We start from the raw sequence: 12983 nt of genomic DNA on the forward strand, positions 1-12983 counted from the left end.
GAGCATCCAGGGAATAGTAAACTAACTCTCTGGCACATGCTAGTAAACACCACTTTATAGGTTCAAGAATAAGAGGTTGTTACTCTAGCTGCTGCCGTAGCTGTATAGGATAATCATCCCCCCATTACCCTGCTCTGATATCTTGCATAGAGCCCTGGAGCCTATTGACACTCATGCACACTTACACACATGCCACCCTATGTAAGCTAGGTGCGGCTTTTTTACAGATTAAGTGTGCATACCAAATGCTGGTCTTAGTAATTTACTGACATTTATGCTCTTTCACTATGTCCCTGCCTGTTCAAAATAAACTACAGGTATCCAGGTTTAAGATGCGCATAATAAAATCTCTCAAAACGGTATCACTCACTATAGTAGTAATAGTGGGCAAGCCCATAAGGCTGTAGTCATGGCTAAAGTGTGTTCTTGTAGTTGAGGTTGCTCTCAGGCACTGTAGTAGTAGTTGGATTGGCTATAAAGTACTATAGTAGTGCTGCTATCATTAGAGTAGGCCATCAATATCTGATCAGTATGCATGATCAGTATTATCATCAAATGAGGCACTGCCCAGGAAAAGTGGGCATAAGGGTTCATTTTTGCGCATCCACCCTGGCCTCTGATTATACTCTAGGGCCGTGATGGCGAACCTATGGCATGGGTGCCAGAGGTGGCACTCAGAGCTCTCTCTGTGGGCACCCATATACTGTGTGGAGGTCGATGTGGAGCAAATTGTACTGTGTGGGGGTCACTGTGGAGCAGGTTGTACTGTGTGTGGTCCACTGTAAAGCAGATTGGACTGTGTGGGGGCCCTTCACTATTTATATCACACAGTATTGGTTATATAGCAGACATGTGATATTATTATAGGTCATAATAACATTGCATGGTTACTATAAAACAGATCTGTGTGATGTAAATAGTGAACAACATTAATTGTTCAAAATTATACCAAATGCGGTACAAAATTTCTATAATTGAAAGCCCCATTTATACGACTGTATTTTGCGGATCCGTAATTGTCCGCACTTGTGGATCCACACAGTATTAAAGTTATATTGTTGTGTTGGCACTTTGCAATAATTTAGTGGGTTTTGGGTTGCAGTATGGACACTCGGTCTCTAAAAGGTTTCCCATCACTGCTCTAGGGCATGAAAAGAGCCCTAAGTATCAACTTTAGTGGATTCATGTTGGGTTCCACGTTCAAAATGATGGGTTCGACTGACAGTGAAATTTGGGGAATATTTATAACACACTGAATTGGTTCGCTCTTCTCTAGTGGAGGGGACCAACCCTAGCCCCTGCATTGATCAGCTGTTTGGGATTACTGCTGGGGCCAGAACAATACGTTGTAGAGAGAATATGGTTCTGTAGATTGTATAGTGGGTGTACAGTGTTACTGCAGCTTTGTTCCCATTAAAGCTGTAATAGCAGTCAGATATTTATGGCCTGTCTTAACAATAGTCCATTAAAGAAGATCCTGAAAACCAATTTAGGCCCTTAAGTACTGACTATGGGCAAGACTGTGGATAGGTCAAGACGGTAGTTGTGGTGGCTAGGATGTATTGTAGTAGTAGCAGTGTGTAGACATTGTGGTCATGACTGTGGCCAGGTCCTTAAGTCGCAGATCCAGATAGCAGCTAACTGTATCAGAGTCATCAGGCGAGGTCAGCATGGAGTTGGAAATACTTGGCACCAGGAATTGCAAATTAGGTATGACTTGACAAATATTATCAAGGTCAGACAAAGCCAGCAATAACAGGTACACAAGATCAAATCTTCATTTCTAAAAGGAATGCTAGGAATCCAGTGATGAACAAAGGACCAAGCAACAAGCATCAGGAAATACCAAGGTATGAAAGATTTCTTGACCACGACCTCTGAAGTCACAGTTGTATGTGATAACACATCCAGGTAAAGATTCCAAGGATAACAGTATCCCTAAAAGTTGTGGACACAATCTTATAAAAATTAATAGTATTGCATCCTAACCTTGATCTTAGGCCTGGTTCACATCTGTATTCGGTATTCCGTTCGGGAAGTCTGCTTGGGGACCCCCCAAATGGAATACCGAACGCATTGGGGGTCCATGTGCTTTCATTGCTCACCGCTTGTCAATGCATTCGGTATTCCTTTTGGGTTGTGCCCAAGCGGACTCCCCGAATGGAATACCGAATGCAGATGTGAACTAGAGCTTAGGGAGTAACACTAGTATCTGCATCTGGACTCCAGGAGTAGCATGAACCTCCAGTTATAAACAGGTTTTCAAAAATGAATAGTACAGGTTAATATATAAAACTTTGTAATATATTCTATGAAAAAAAATATTTTTTCTTCTCCACTTTTCAGGCAGTTACTTTCTCTATATTAGTTTATAAAGAATGGAGGAGGATTAAAAAAGACACTTAAATAATCGCTGCTGTCACACTCTACTATTCCTTATTTATTAACAATGTTATGCTAGGTTTACACCTGTGTTAGGGTTTCTGTTCTTCAGGACGGCTTGGGGACCCGAAAATGGAAACCCACTCTGATTAAAAAGCAGCTACCTTTGGAAACCATAGACTATGACGGAGTCTGCCAGGTTTCCACCCGAAATCCTGTTTTTAGAACTTTTCAAGACGGATTTTTCAAGCAGATTCGGGGACGGAATCCCTGAATGGAGAGCAGATTTGAACCTAGCCTTAGGTTGTAGATAAGAGGCTACTAGTACAGAGACCCCTTCACAATGATTATAAACCATTTCATATCACTTATATCATCAGGTATTTAATTTTTTATGCTACAGATGTAGCAAAATTTATGTCGGCACATAACATTAAAATAACTATTGCAGCAAATGTTACCTTGACTGTTCAAAATGATTTCTGCAGGGGTTAAAGGAGTTGAAGAACATTTTTTATGAGCAGGAAATGGTATAAAATAAAATATAACCATGACCTAAATGGTAAATTCCCTGCTGCTCCAGTATTCGCTGATGGTCTTACAGCCAGTGGCGTAACTACTGCCATAGCAGCAGAAGCAGCTGCCACAGGGCCCAGGACATTAGGGGCCCGGCCACAGCCGCTACCGCTGCTATCATTACACTTGGGGGTCTTTTCGAACCCTCGAGTATAATGATTGGCGGACCGGGAGAGGTAAGAAACATAAAAAACACTATTACTTACCTCTCCACGATTCTGCCAGGCCTCCTTCCTAGTTGACCGACGTCTCTGACGTCACATGAACCCGGCCTGCGTCCCGGGTCATGTGACGTCCGACGTCAATGATGAGGGACGGCAGCGGAGGCCGACAGCGTAGGAGCCGGGGACAGGTAAGAAACAGTAGTTTTTTTATGTTTTTATTCCCCCGGGCCTCCGATTATTATACTCTGGGGTCTGAAAAGACCCCAGAGTATAATAATTGTTTATGGGTGTCCACAGTGAGACATAATACTGTGTGCAGGTGCCACTATGGGGGATAATACTGTGTGCAGGAGCCAGTAAGGGACATAATACTGTGTGCAGGGGCCACTATGGGGGATAATACTGTGTACAGGGGCCACTATGGGGCATAATAGAACACGCAGGAATGCGTAGGAGGGGGTCAGTCGAGGTCTTCGGCGTCGGTGTCAGTCGGGGGGGGGGGGAGAGCGGGAGCCCATGTCAAAAGTTCACCATGGGGCCCCGCCATTCCTAGTTACGCCACTGCTTACAGCGATGACATCACTTACATCATTGACTTAACAACTGACCTCATCGATGTTGGTATCTCCACCGGGGCCAATGGCTGCCGCTGTAATGTGAATGATATATATGACGTCATTGGTGCAGGACCAGCGGGAACACTGAAGCCCTACTGCAGCGATGGGGCATTTATCGGGTAGGTAATGGCTATTTTTTTTTTCTTCTAAGATTTACTGCTCATAGGTAATTTTCTTAAACTCTTGGACACCTTTCTTAACCTCCTTTTAATATCTCCCCACCACTAGACCTGTTTTATTAAACTGTAAGCCTCCGCCGTCCATACAGCCAGATAAAGCGTAAATTCCAAATCCTGCTAAATAATGATAATAGTAAAATGGAATAACACAATGGCGGCTGCTATGAGGCAGTAACTCGCTATGACATTGCATTATGCATAATATATTTTAAATCTGTTTGGCACAGACAGGAGCAGGTTTCTATAATTTATAACAATGTATTGTGTTTATCAGTCGCGATGCAGCCGCAACAGTTCCCTCAAATGGGAGAAAACTTCCTAGAAACATCGTACAAAAGAAGGTGAAAGATACAGTGTTCTCCGCAATCCAATGCAAATATATGCAAATGTCCTCATATTAGAATCATTGTCTACTTGTCATTGTCACATGGGGCACATTAAAGCCATATGACCTGATTTTGCACCTGCTGTTTAATTAAATTTACAAGGCGCACACTCACAACTCCTGGTGATATACAAATCACTTTTTACTACCGCAGCTTTCAATTTGCAAAGACAGTCGACGGCGACGTCTGATCAGGAGCTGCCCAACTGCTATGGTTTAACCTCATCATTTCTAAGGGACCGCAAAATCATTACCCATTACTCATCGGAGAAAAAAATAGATACCATGTACAACTTTTCCAAAACTTTAAACATAAACGAAAAATTGCCATGGTTTTATTAAGGGAGAGGTTGGTATTGTAATTACCGTATATACTCAAGTATAAGCCGACCCGAATATAAGCCGAGGCCCCTAATTGTTCCACAAAAACTGGGAAAACTTATTGACTCGAGTATAAGCCGAGGGGGGGGGGGGGGGGGGCTGGGGAATGCAGCAGCTACTGGAAAATTTCAAAAATTAAAATGGTCGGAGATTTTGGGTGCAGTAGTTGCTGGGGAAGGGGAGGGGGTGTTTTGGTTGTCTGTCTGCCCCTTACCCTACCACTGTACTCCTTGAGCTGGCGCTGTTCTTCATTGAAACCAAAGAAGTACACCTTGGCTTTGGTACGCTGAAAAATTCGGCTTATACTTGAGTATATATGGGTACCCATAATGCAATAGGTGAACTTGGATGATTGAGGATGAAAGGGAACCTGTCGGGTCGATTTGGGACAATAAACCACCCACAGGTTCTTATAGACCGGGGTTTGGTATCCCAAATCGTCCTGTTTTAAACCCCTCTGTGCCCGCATTTTTTAAAAATAAACCTTTATACTTACCTACAGATGAGTCTTATCAGACTCATCTCTGGTGCTCCCGATTCCTGTGCAGTTCTATAATGAAGCTGAGGAAGTACACTGCACATGTGCCAGGGGTATGGCGCATGCGTACGAAAGCTAAGGTGTACTTCTTTGGTTTCAATGAAGAACAGCGCCAGCTCAAGGAGTACAGCGGTAGGGTAAGTATAAAACTTTTTTATTTTTATTGTGGGCATGGATGGCTTTAAGGCAAGCCAATTTGGGATACTAAAGCCCCAGTCCATAAGGGCTTATGGGTGCCTTGGTGTCCCAAATTGCCTTGACAGGTTGCCTTTAAACTGGTATTCTGATTCTTAAAAGTTGCTTTGAAACTGTGTCAAGTTGCCTTAAGCTGAGGCCACACATGACTATAAAAATGTTCTAGTAAGGGCCCTGTGGCTAAACCACCAACCTACCCCACCTAATTTCCCAGTAAGACACAGACACAATGGTTGGAAGTAAAGGCCACAGCGGCAATTTATTACACCACTTTAAATTACCATAAGTTTATCCATAACCAGCATATGTAAATTATGATAACATATTAGTATCCCGACATTTACATATCATTTACATATTCATAACCACCACCCATTAACATAACAATTTAATCCCAAACAACATGAGAAAAACAGAATCTCCTCCCCTCCTCAAAGGAGGGGCCTCTGAAGGCACCAACCCCAAGACACAGCCAGAAACTCCGATTATTACCCCCAGCCGTGATACACCTAGCCCAAGGGCACCGCCATCGGAGGGCAAATCCATCCTGTATACCCTTACTACAAGACTTGTTCACTAAACTGGTTTCCCAACCAGTAACCATCCTAGCGAGTGGGTGGAGCTGACCCCTTAGTCCTCCACCCCCGTAGTGCCTCCAAAGACCCCTCCTGTGCACGCCGCTATGACAAAAGGAAAATTACGCTATTTAAGGGAGGGAGGGCGGGACAACTTTCTCCCTCAGCCTTCTTGCACTAACTGAAATGTCCCTTGCATCTATTGTTTAATAAACACAAATCTAAACCCCACCTAGTGTCCCCAACTTGACCTATTTCTAACCTTAACTTGAACCTGTCAGCCCCGCATACCATTTTCTGTGATGTGCCCCCTTCACTATCCCTTTGGGTCCGTTACATGGGGCTTTCTTTTTGGAAAACCAGTTTGGAAATGCAAATTTGTACAGTCACAGAAAAGTAAATGAGAATTATTTTAATCCCATCCACATTATGTGAAAAAACAAACAAACCCCTCAACACTATGTTTTTTTAACTACTTTAACTAGAAACTCCTGGGCCCTGATGCAAACGAGGGCCCCACTTATGTGGACTTTGGGCCCCATCAGCCTACAGGGCCCAGTAGTGGCTACTTCTGCAAACCCTATAGCTGCACCACTGCCTAAGAGGGCTTCTCTAAGAGTCAAATATTCAGGACTTCAGATAGGTCATCAATTTCTGATCGGTGGAGTTCCAATACATTCTCAAAGAGACCATAGCATCACTGAATACCAAGCACAGCACTGTATATTGCATAGGGGCTGTGCTTGGTATTGCTGCTCAGCCCCATTCACTTGAATGGGACTGTAAACAGGCCACATGACAGATGAACAGGACCTCACTGGATTGTGAAGCAGAAGAGGTGCTCACTTGAACTGTGAGGTTCCTGCTGTGAGACGCCCACGGATCAGATATTCATTATCATAAGGAAAGGACACCAATATTTGACTCCCAGAAAACACAGTTAAAGGGGCTGGATGGGAAGCTAAAGAGATTTTAGTTGGGTAATATACTGTACAAGGAACTTACCGATTACACTCTATTTTCAGGATTTGATATGACTTCCAATTCTGGGCAAAGGTCAGGGTTGGACTGGCCCACCGGTGTACCGGTGAATCCCCAGGTGGGCCCCAGGCCCCGACTGTTAAATCCTCATTTTACTAATGCAGATACATTGGTTGGGGCCCCCAATCGAGCACCTGACCAATGCATCTGCATTTGCCTCAGAACACAGGGGCCTCCATTAGCTGATGCTGCACATAGTGTCCTCCCGATATATAGGGAAAGTATATACCGGAGGACACGTGTGCAGCTTCAGCCTCAGCTATAATGGCAGCTCGTACTCCTGTCACTGAGCTGCTGCTCTCCTGTGAGGACCTGCTGTGCTGCCTGCACTTCCTGCTTCCCTCCCCCTCCCCTCACAGTGAGTCGTCTCTCACATCGGATCGTGTGGGGAAGACAGGAGCCGTCTCATGCAATGCTGTGCTCTTCTGGAAAATGTAAGTATATCCTTTTGGTAAAATCTGTCTATGTAATATGTATATATGTGTACATTTGTGTACTGTATGTGTGTTGTATATTGTGTGAGTACTGTATACAGGTATGTATACTGTATACAGGTATGTATACAGTATACTACAATAATGTTTATGGGTGAGTGTATGTATGTATATATGTGAGTATATATAGTATTCATACATTCATATAAGTATATATATGACATATATGGTATCAGGGGCGTAACTACCATAGAGGCAGCGGAGGCGGCTGCCACAGGGCCCGGTCTGAAAAGACCCCAGAGTATAATAACTGTTTATAGGTGTCCACAGTGGGACATAATACTATGTGCAGGGGCCACTATGGGGCATAATACTGTGTGCAGGGGCCACTATGGGGCATAATACTGTGTGCAGGGGCCACTATGGGGCATAATACTGTGTGCAGGGGCCACTATGGGACATAATACCGTATGCAGGGGCCACTATGGGGGATAATACTGTGTGCAGGGGCCAGTAAGGGACATAATACTGTGTGCAGGGGCCAGTAAGGGACATAATACCGTATGCAGGGGCCACTATGGGGGATAATACTGTGTGCAGGGGCCAGTAAGGGACATAATACTGTGTGCAGGGGCCAGTAAGGGACATAATACCGTATGCAGGGGCCACTATGGGGGATAATACTGTGTGCAGGGGCCAGTAAGGGACATAATACTGTGTGCAGGGGCCAGTAAGGGACATAATACCGTGTGCAGGGGCCACTATGGGACATAATACTGTGCGCAGGGGCCACTATGGGGGATGATACTGTGTGCAGGGGCCAGTAAGGGACATAATACTGTGTGCAGGGGCCAGTAAGGGACATAATACTGTGTGCAGGGGCCACTATGGGCTATAATACTGTGTGCAGGGGACACTTTTGGGGATGATACTTTGTGCAGGGGCCACTATGGGGGATAATAGTGTGTGCAGGAGCCACTATGGGGGATAATACTGTGTGCAGGGGCCACTATGGGGTATAATACAGTGTGCAGGGGCCACTAAAGGTCATAATACTGTGTGCAGGGGCCATTATAGGGGAAACTACTGTGTGCCCCCATAGATTAGATTTCCGCGCGGTCTCTGTACGGAACATGTGGACAGGAAAGTAGATCATGAAGTACTTTTCTGTCCACGTGTTCCGTGTGGACACCGCACGGAAAGCACACGGACTCCATTTTAATCTATGGGGTCCATGTGCTTTCACTGCATACCGCTTGCTCAGTAGTCTGTTCGGGGGCCACCATGCGGACTTCCCAAATGGATTACTGAACGCAGATGTGAACCAGGCCTGAGTGTGTAGGTATATAGTGTGTGCAATCCCATCCACACATTGCAGAAAAATACATGCAGTAGAGGTGTAAAAATAAAAAAAAAAATAAAAAAGTATACTCACCTGTCCACAGCACCCCGTTGTCCCCGCCTGTGTCTGCTCGGTCTCACGGTCTCATTTCTGGAAATTCTTTACCTAACTAGTCTCAGCGATCACATGAGGTGCAGGACTCCCAGCAAGGAGGCGCCAGTACGAGACTGAATGGACACTGGCAGCGCACAACGGAGTAACGGGTACAGATGAGTATGCTTTTTTATTTATTTGTTTTTTATTTTACACTTCCCACCCGGGACATGAGTTGCTCCAATTCCTGGACAACCACTTTAAGGGCTAGTTCACACGGGGAAGTTGGCAGCGGATTTTGAGGTGGAATCCGCCTCAAAATCCGCTGCCAAAAATGACTCCCAATGACTTCAATGGGAGCTGCTCGCTTCTTTTTTCCGCTAGCTAGTAGCGGAAAAAAGAAGCGAGTTGCCCTATCTTGCCGCAGATTCCGCGGCTGAATCAATCTCAGCATCTGCGGCACGAGGCTCCGGCCCATTCATTTGGGTCTAATCCGGAGCGGAATGCCACGACGGGATGCCTGGCATCTGCGACAGAATGTTCACACGCAGAGTTCATGTATCTCTGTGTGAACTAGCTCTAAAGGATTTATTCATCTTTCTAATATTGATGGTCTGTCCTTAGGATAAGCCATCAATATTACATCTACGATGATACAACAGCCAGGACCTCTGCAGATCAGCCTTTTCCAGGACCAAGCAGCTACAGGGAATAGTAGCATTTCTAGGAGCCGCGCTGTTCACTTGCCATACAAGGTGTAGCAATACATTTAGGTAGTGCACATGGTATAGTGGGTGAGCAGCATGGCTCCCAACATGTTATTACCTTTAGACGTCGTGTTTTGGTACCGCCACTGATCTGCAGGGTCCTGGCGGTGGGCCCCTAGAAACAATTCCACTGGTGGGCCCTAGACACCCCAGTCCGACCCTGGCAAAGGTCATGACAAGAACAGTGAATTTTTTCTGGTGTGGCATGATGTCCAATCTGCAGATCATGTGATCTCCCCTATGACTTGCCTCACCCCCCTAGGTGGAGCAGAAAAAAATAAAAAAAAATCTCCTGTCCTGTCATGTTATCATGTTAACATCGTGCACTATGTGGAGTCCATTTGGTAAATTTTTTGCATATTGTCCACAAATATTTGAATTATATTTGATATTCATGTATTGGGAGTCTACCACCTCCCCCAAGCAGTGGCATAACTAGAAATGGCGGGGCCCTGTGGCAAACTTTTGAAATGAGGGCCCCCCCCCCTCGGTCTGACACCAAAGACCCCGACCCACCGACTTCCCCATGCACAATTATGCCCCATAATGGCCCCTGTACACACAGTATGATGCCTCATAATGGCCCCTGTACACACAGTATGATGCCTCATAGTGGCCCCTGCACACACTATTATGTCCCATTTTGGACAACCATGAACAATTATTATACTCTGGGGTCTTTTCAATCCCGAGAATATACTAATCAGAGACCCAAGGGGGGGATACAGACATAAAAAACACTGTTACTTACCTATCCCCAGCTCCACTGTACTCATCGCTGATGTTATCCATCTTCAATGACATATGGGATGTCACATGACCCGAGCCTGTATCACGGCGCATATGGAGCCCAGAGAGGTAAGTAAATGGGGCCCATTAACGGCCTATTAAAAAAATGCAGTAGTAGCGGCTGACGCTGGGTGCCTTAATATCCTGAGCCCTGTGGCAACTGCTACCGCTGCTACCCCGGTAGTTACGCCACTGCCCCCAAGCATAGTCCTCTCCTATCACCACATTACAGTGATAAACATTATACCTTTGTTATATAGGTCACTTTTGCAGATTTGGAGAAAAAGAACTTTTAAATCTTATACACATGAGACAATTGGTGCACTGGGGGCGGGCTCTCAGCCATGGGAGCATCAGCCTTGTTGGTCAAGTAGGACAGGTGATATCATACCAGTCTCCCACTGCCCGGGATGGTGCAAGCAGAAGATGATAGGGGTCTGAGTGGCAAGAGCAGTGCTCCAGGGAGCTGAAGTCCCGCCCCCAGTGCACCATCTGCTTAATTTGCATTAAAATTAAAAGTTGTTTTTCTCCAAAAGTACCAAAGCGAGATATGGTGTTAATCCCTATAATGTGCTTTTGGTGAAAATTGAATATAATTAGGAGAGGTGGTAGATTCCCTTTAATAATATATATTCTTAGTCTACAGACATGTGACCACTGCAATAAGTAATTGGAAATCATGTCAAACATCATTGCTGGAGGCCGCAATACAGAGATCGCTGGTAGACTTGGGAGGGGGTGTCCGATTAGTAAAGTAAGGATCGTTTTCCATCATACATTTGGTAAAATTTTTCAAGCCCTCTATGTACGACAAATAATAATTATCATCTTCATATCTCCGAAATACTGAATTCTGGAAAAACTTTTAAAATAGATTTGAAAAATTACTATATTTATAAATTCTAACCAGATTAAAACCAGTGCAAATTTATAGAAAATGGTCATTTTACAATATTTCAAAAACTTGACATTATTACGAGGGTGATTTATTTTTTTCTGTGTCCATCAATGCCCTTATATCATCCATCAGTAGTTATTAGGCCCAGGCTCACAACCGTACACCATGATAGCGGGTTACATGAGGTGCAGATACATTAGGTGGCAGCATTTGCTTGTATCAGACAGGATCCATAAAAGATAAGTACATTCACTCTGCTTAAAAGTTGGCCTAAAGCTGTATGTTCTAACTACACCATATGGCTGAGTCCTTAACCTACAGAAGAATAATAGCGCTAGAAAACGTTTGTCATTTTAACATTAAAAATAAGTAAGACAGAATATTATATATACTATCCCAAAATAATATACAATTAAATGGAAACAGATGTTATCGCTAAACAATATTTGCTGGGAGTCTCATAGTTTTAAGGTAAACAAAAACATTTGCAAGTGAAAGTTATTTCCTCGCTTTTGCATTTTGTTTGTGATCGAATGAAAAGAAAGATAAAAGAAGACAAGTTATAAAAATTATGGAAATGGGTTTTCAAGCGACCTCTTATGTGTCTAATGCCCATAAAGGGTGGAGGAGTCCACAAGATGGCCATAAACAGTGGGCAATGAGTATTTTTGGATGGATGTGTGTTTAAACTGATTTGGATCCAACAGGATTTGACCCAAATTTTCCAAATGTTTTTGGCTCAATCCAAGTGTAAAGCTTTTGAGGTTTGTCACCCATAAAACATTAGTAGAATCTGGGGGTCTTTAGATTCCAGAATATGATAAGTGGAGGCTCAGGGGCCTGTAATTGGTGTTCAATGACCTTGTGGTATCAAGATTAGGGTTCAGCGATCATGTTCGGAAAAGATCGGATTCCGATCGGCGATCGAGAAAATTTCACGATCGCGATCGGAATTCCGAACACGATCTTTTTATGTGAGATCGAGATCGGTGATCTTTTCCCACAATGCTTTGCTTAGCCTTCACACTGAGTATACGCTGTATACTCAGTGTGAAGGCTCCACTGCAGTTCCATAGGAATGAATGGAAGCAGCCGGAACACAGCCTTAACCCCCTGCGCGCCGGCTGCCTCCATTCATTTGAATGGGAGGCTAAACTAAACATCTCTAGCAGCTACTTACCTCTAGAGATGGCTGCTCCGGTGCCCTCCTTCTTCTTGCCTCGCTGCCCCGCCTCCCAGGTTAGTGTTTAAAGCGCTAGGTAGGCGGGGCTTGTGGCTTAGGAGAGTGTGGGCGGGTACAGGACGGGGAGACGCGACGTCTCCCCTCCCAGTTCCAGCCCACACTCTCCTAACCTGGCAGGGAGGGGGCAGCGAAGGGAGAAGAGCAGCGTGGAGCGGCAGCGAGGCAAAGAAGAAGTAAGGCACCGGGCACCGGACCAGCCATCTCTGGAGGTAAGTGGACACCAGGGGGGAAAAAAATCCCCTGGCTACTTTAGTGATTCACTACACAGCGTGGATTCTAACAATTGTTAGATTCCATGCTGTATAGTGAATAGGATTGCTTTTAAAATCCGATCTCCAATTAATAAAAAATCCCATTGACTTGCATTGGGATCGGAATTGGCAT

Source organism: Leptodactylus fuscus, chromosome 3 (genome assembly GCF_031893055.1).
Source record: "Leptodactylus fuscus isolate aLepFus1 chromosome 3, aLepFus1.hap2, whole genome shotgun sequence".
Taxonomy (NCBI): Eukaryota; Metazoa; Chordata; class Amphibia; order Anura; family Leptodactylidae; genus Leptodactylus; species Leptodactylus fuscus.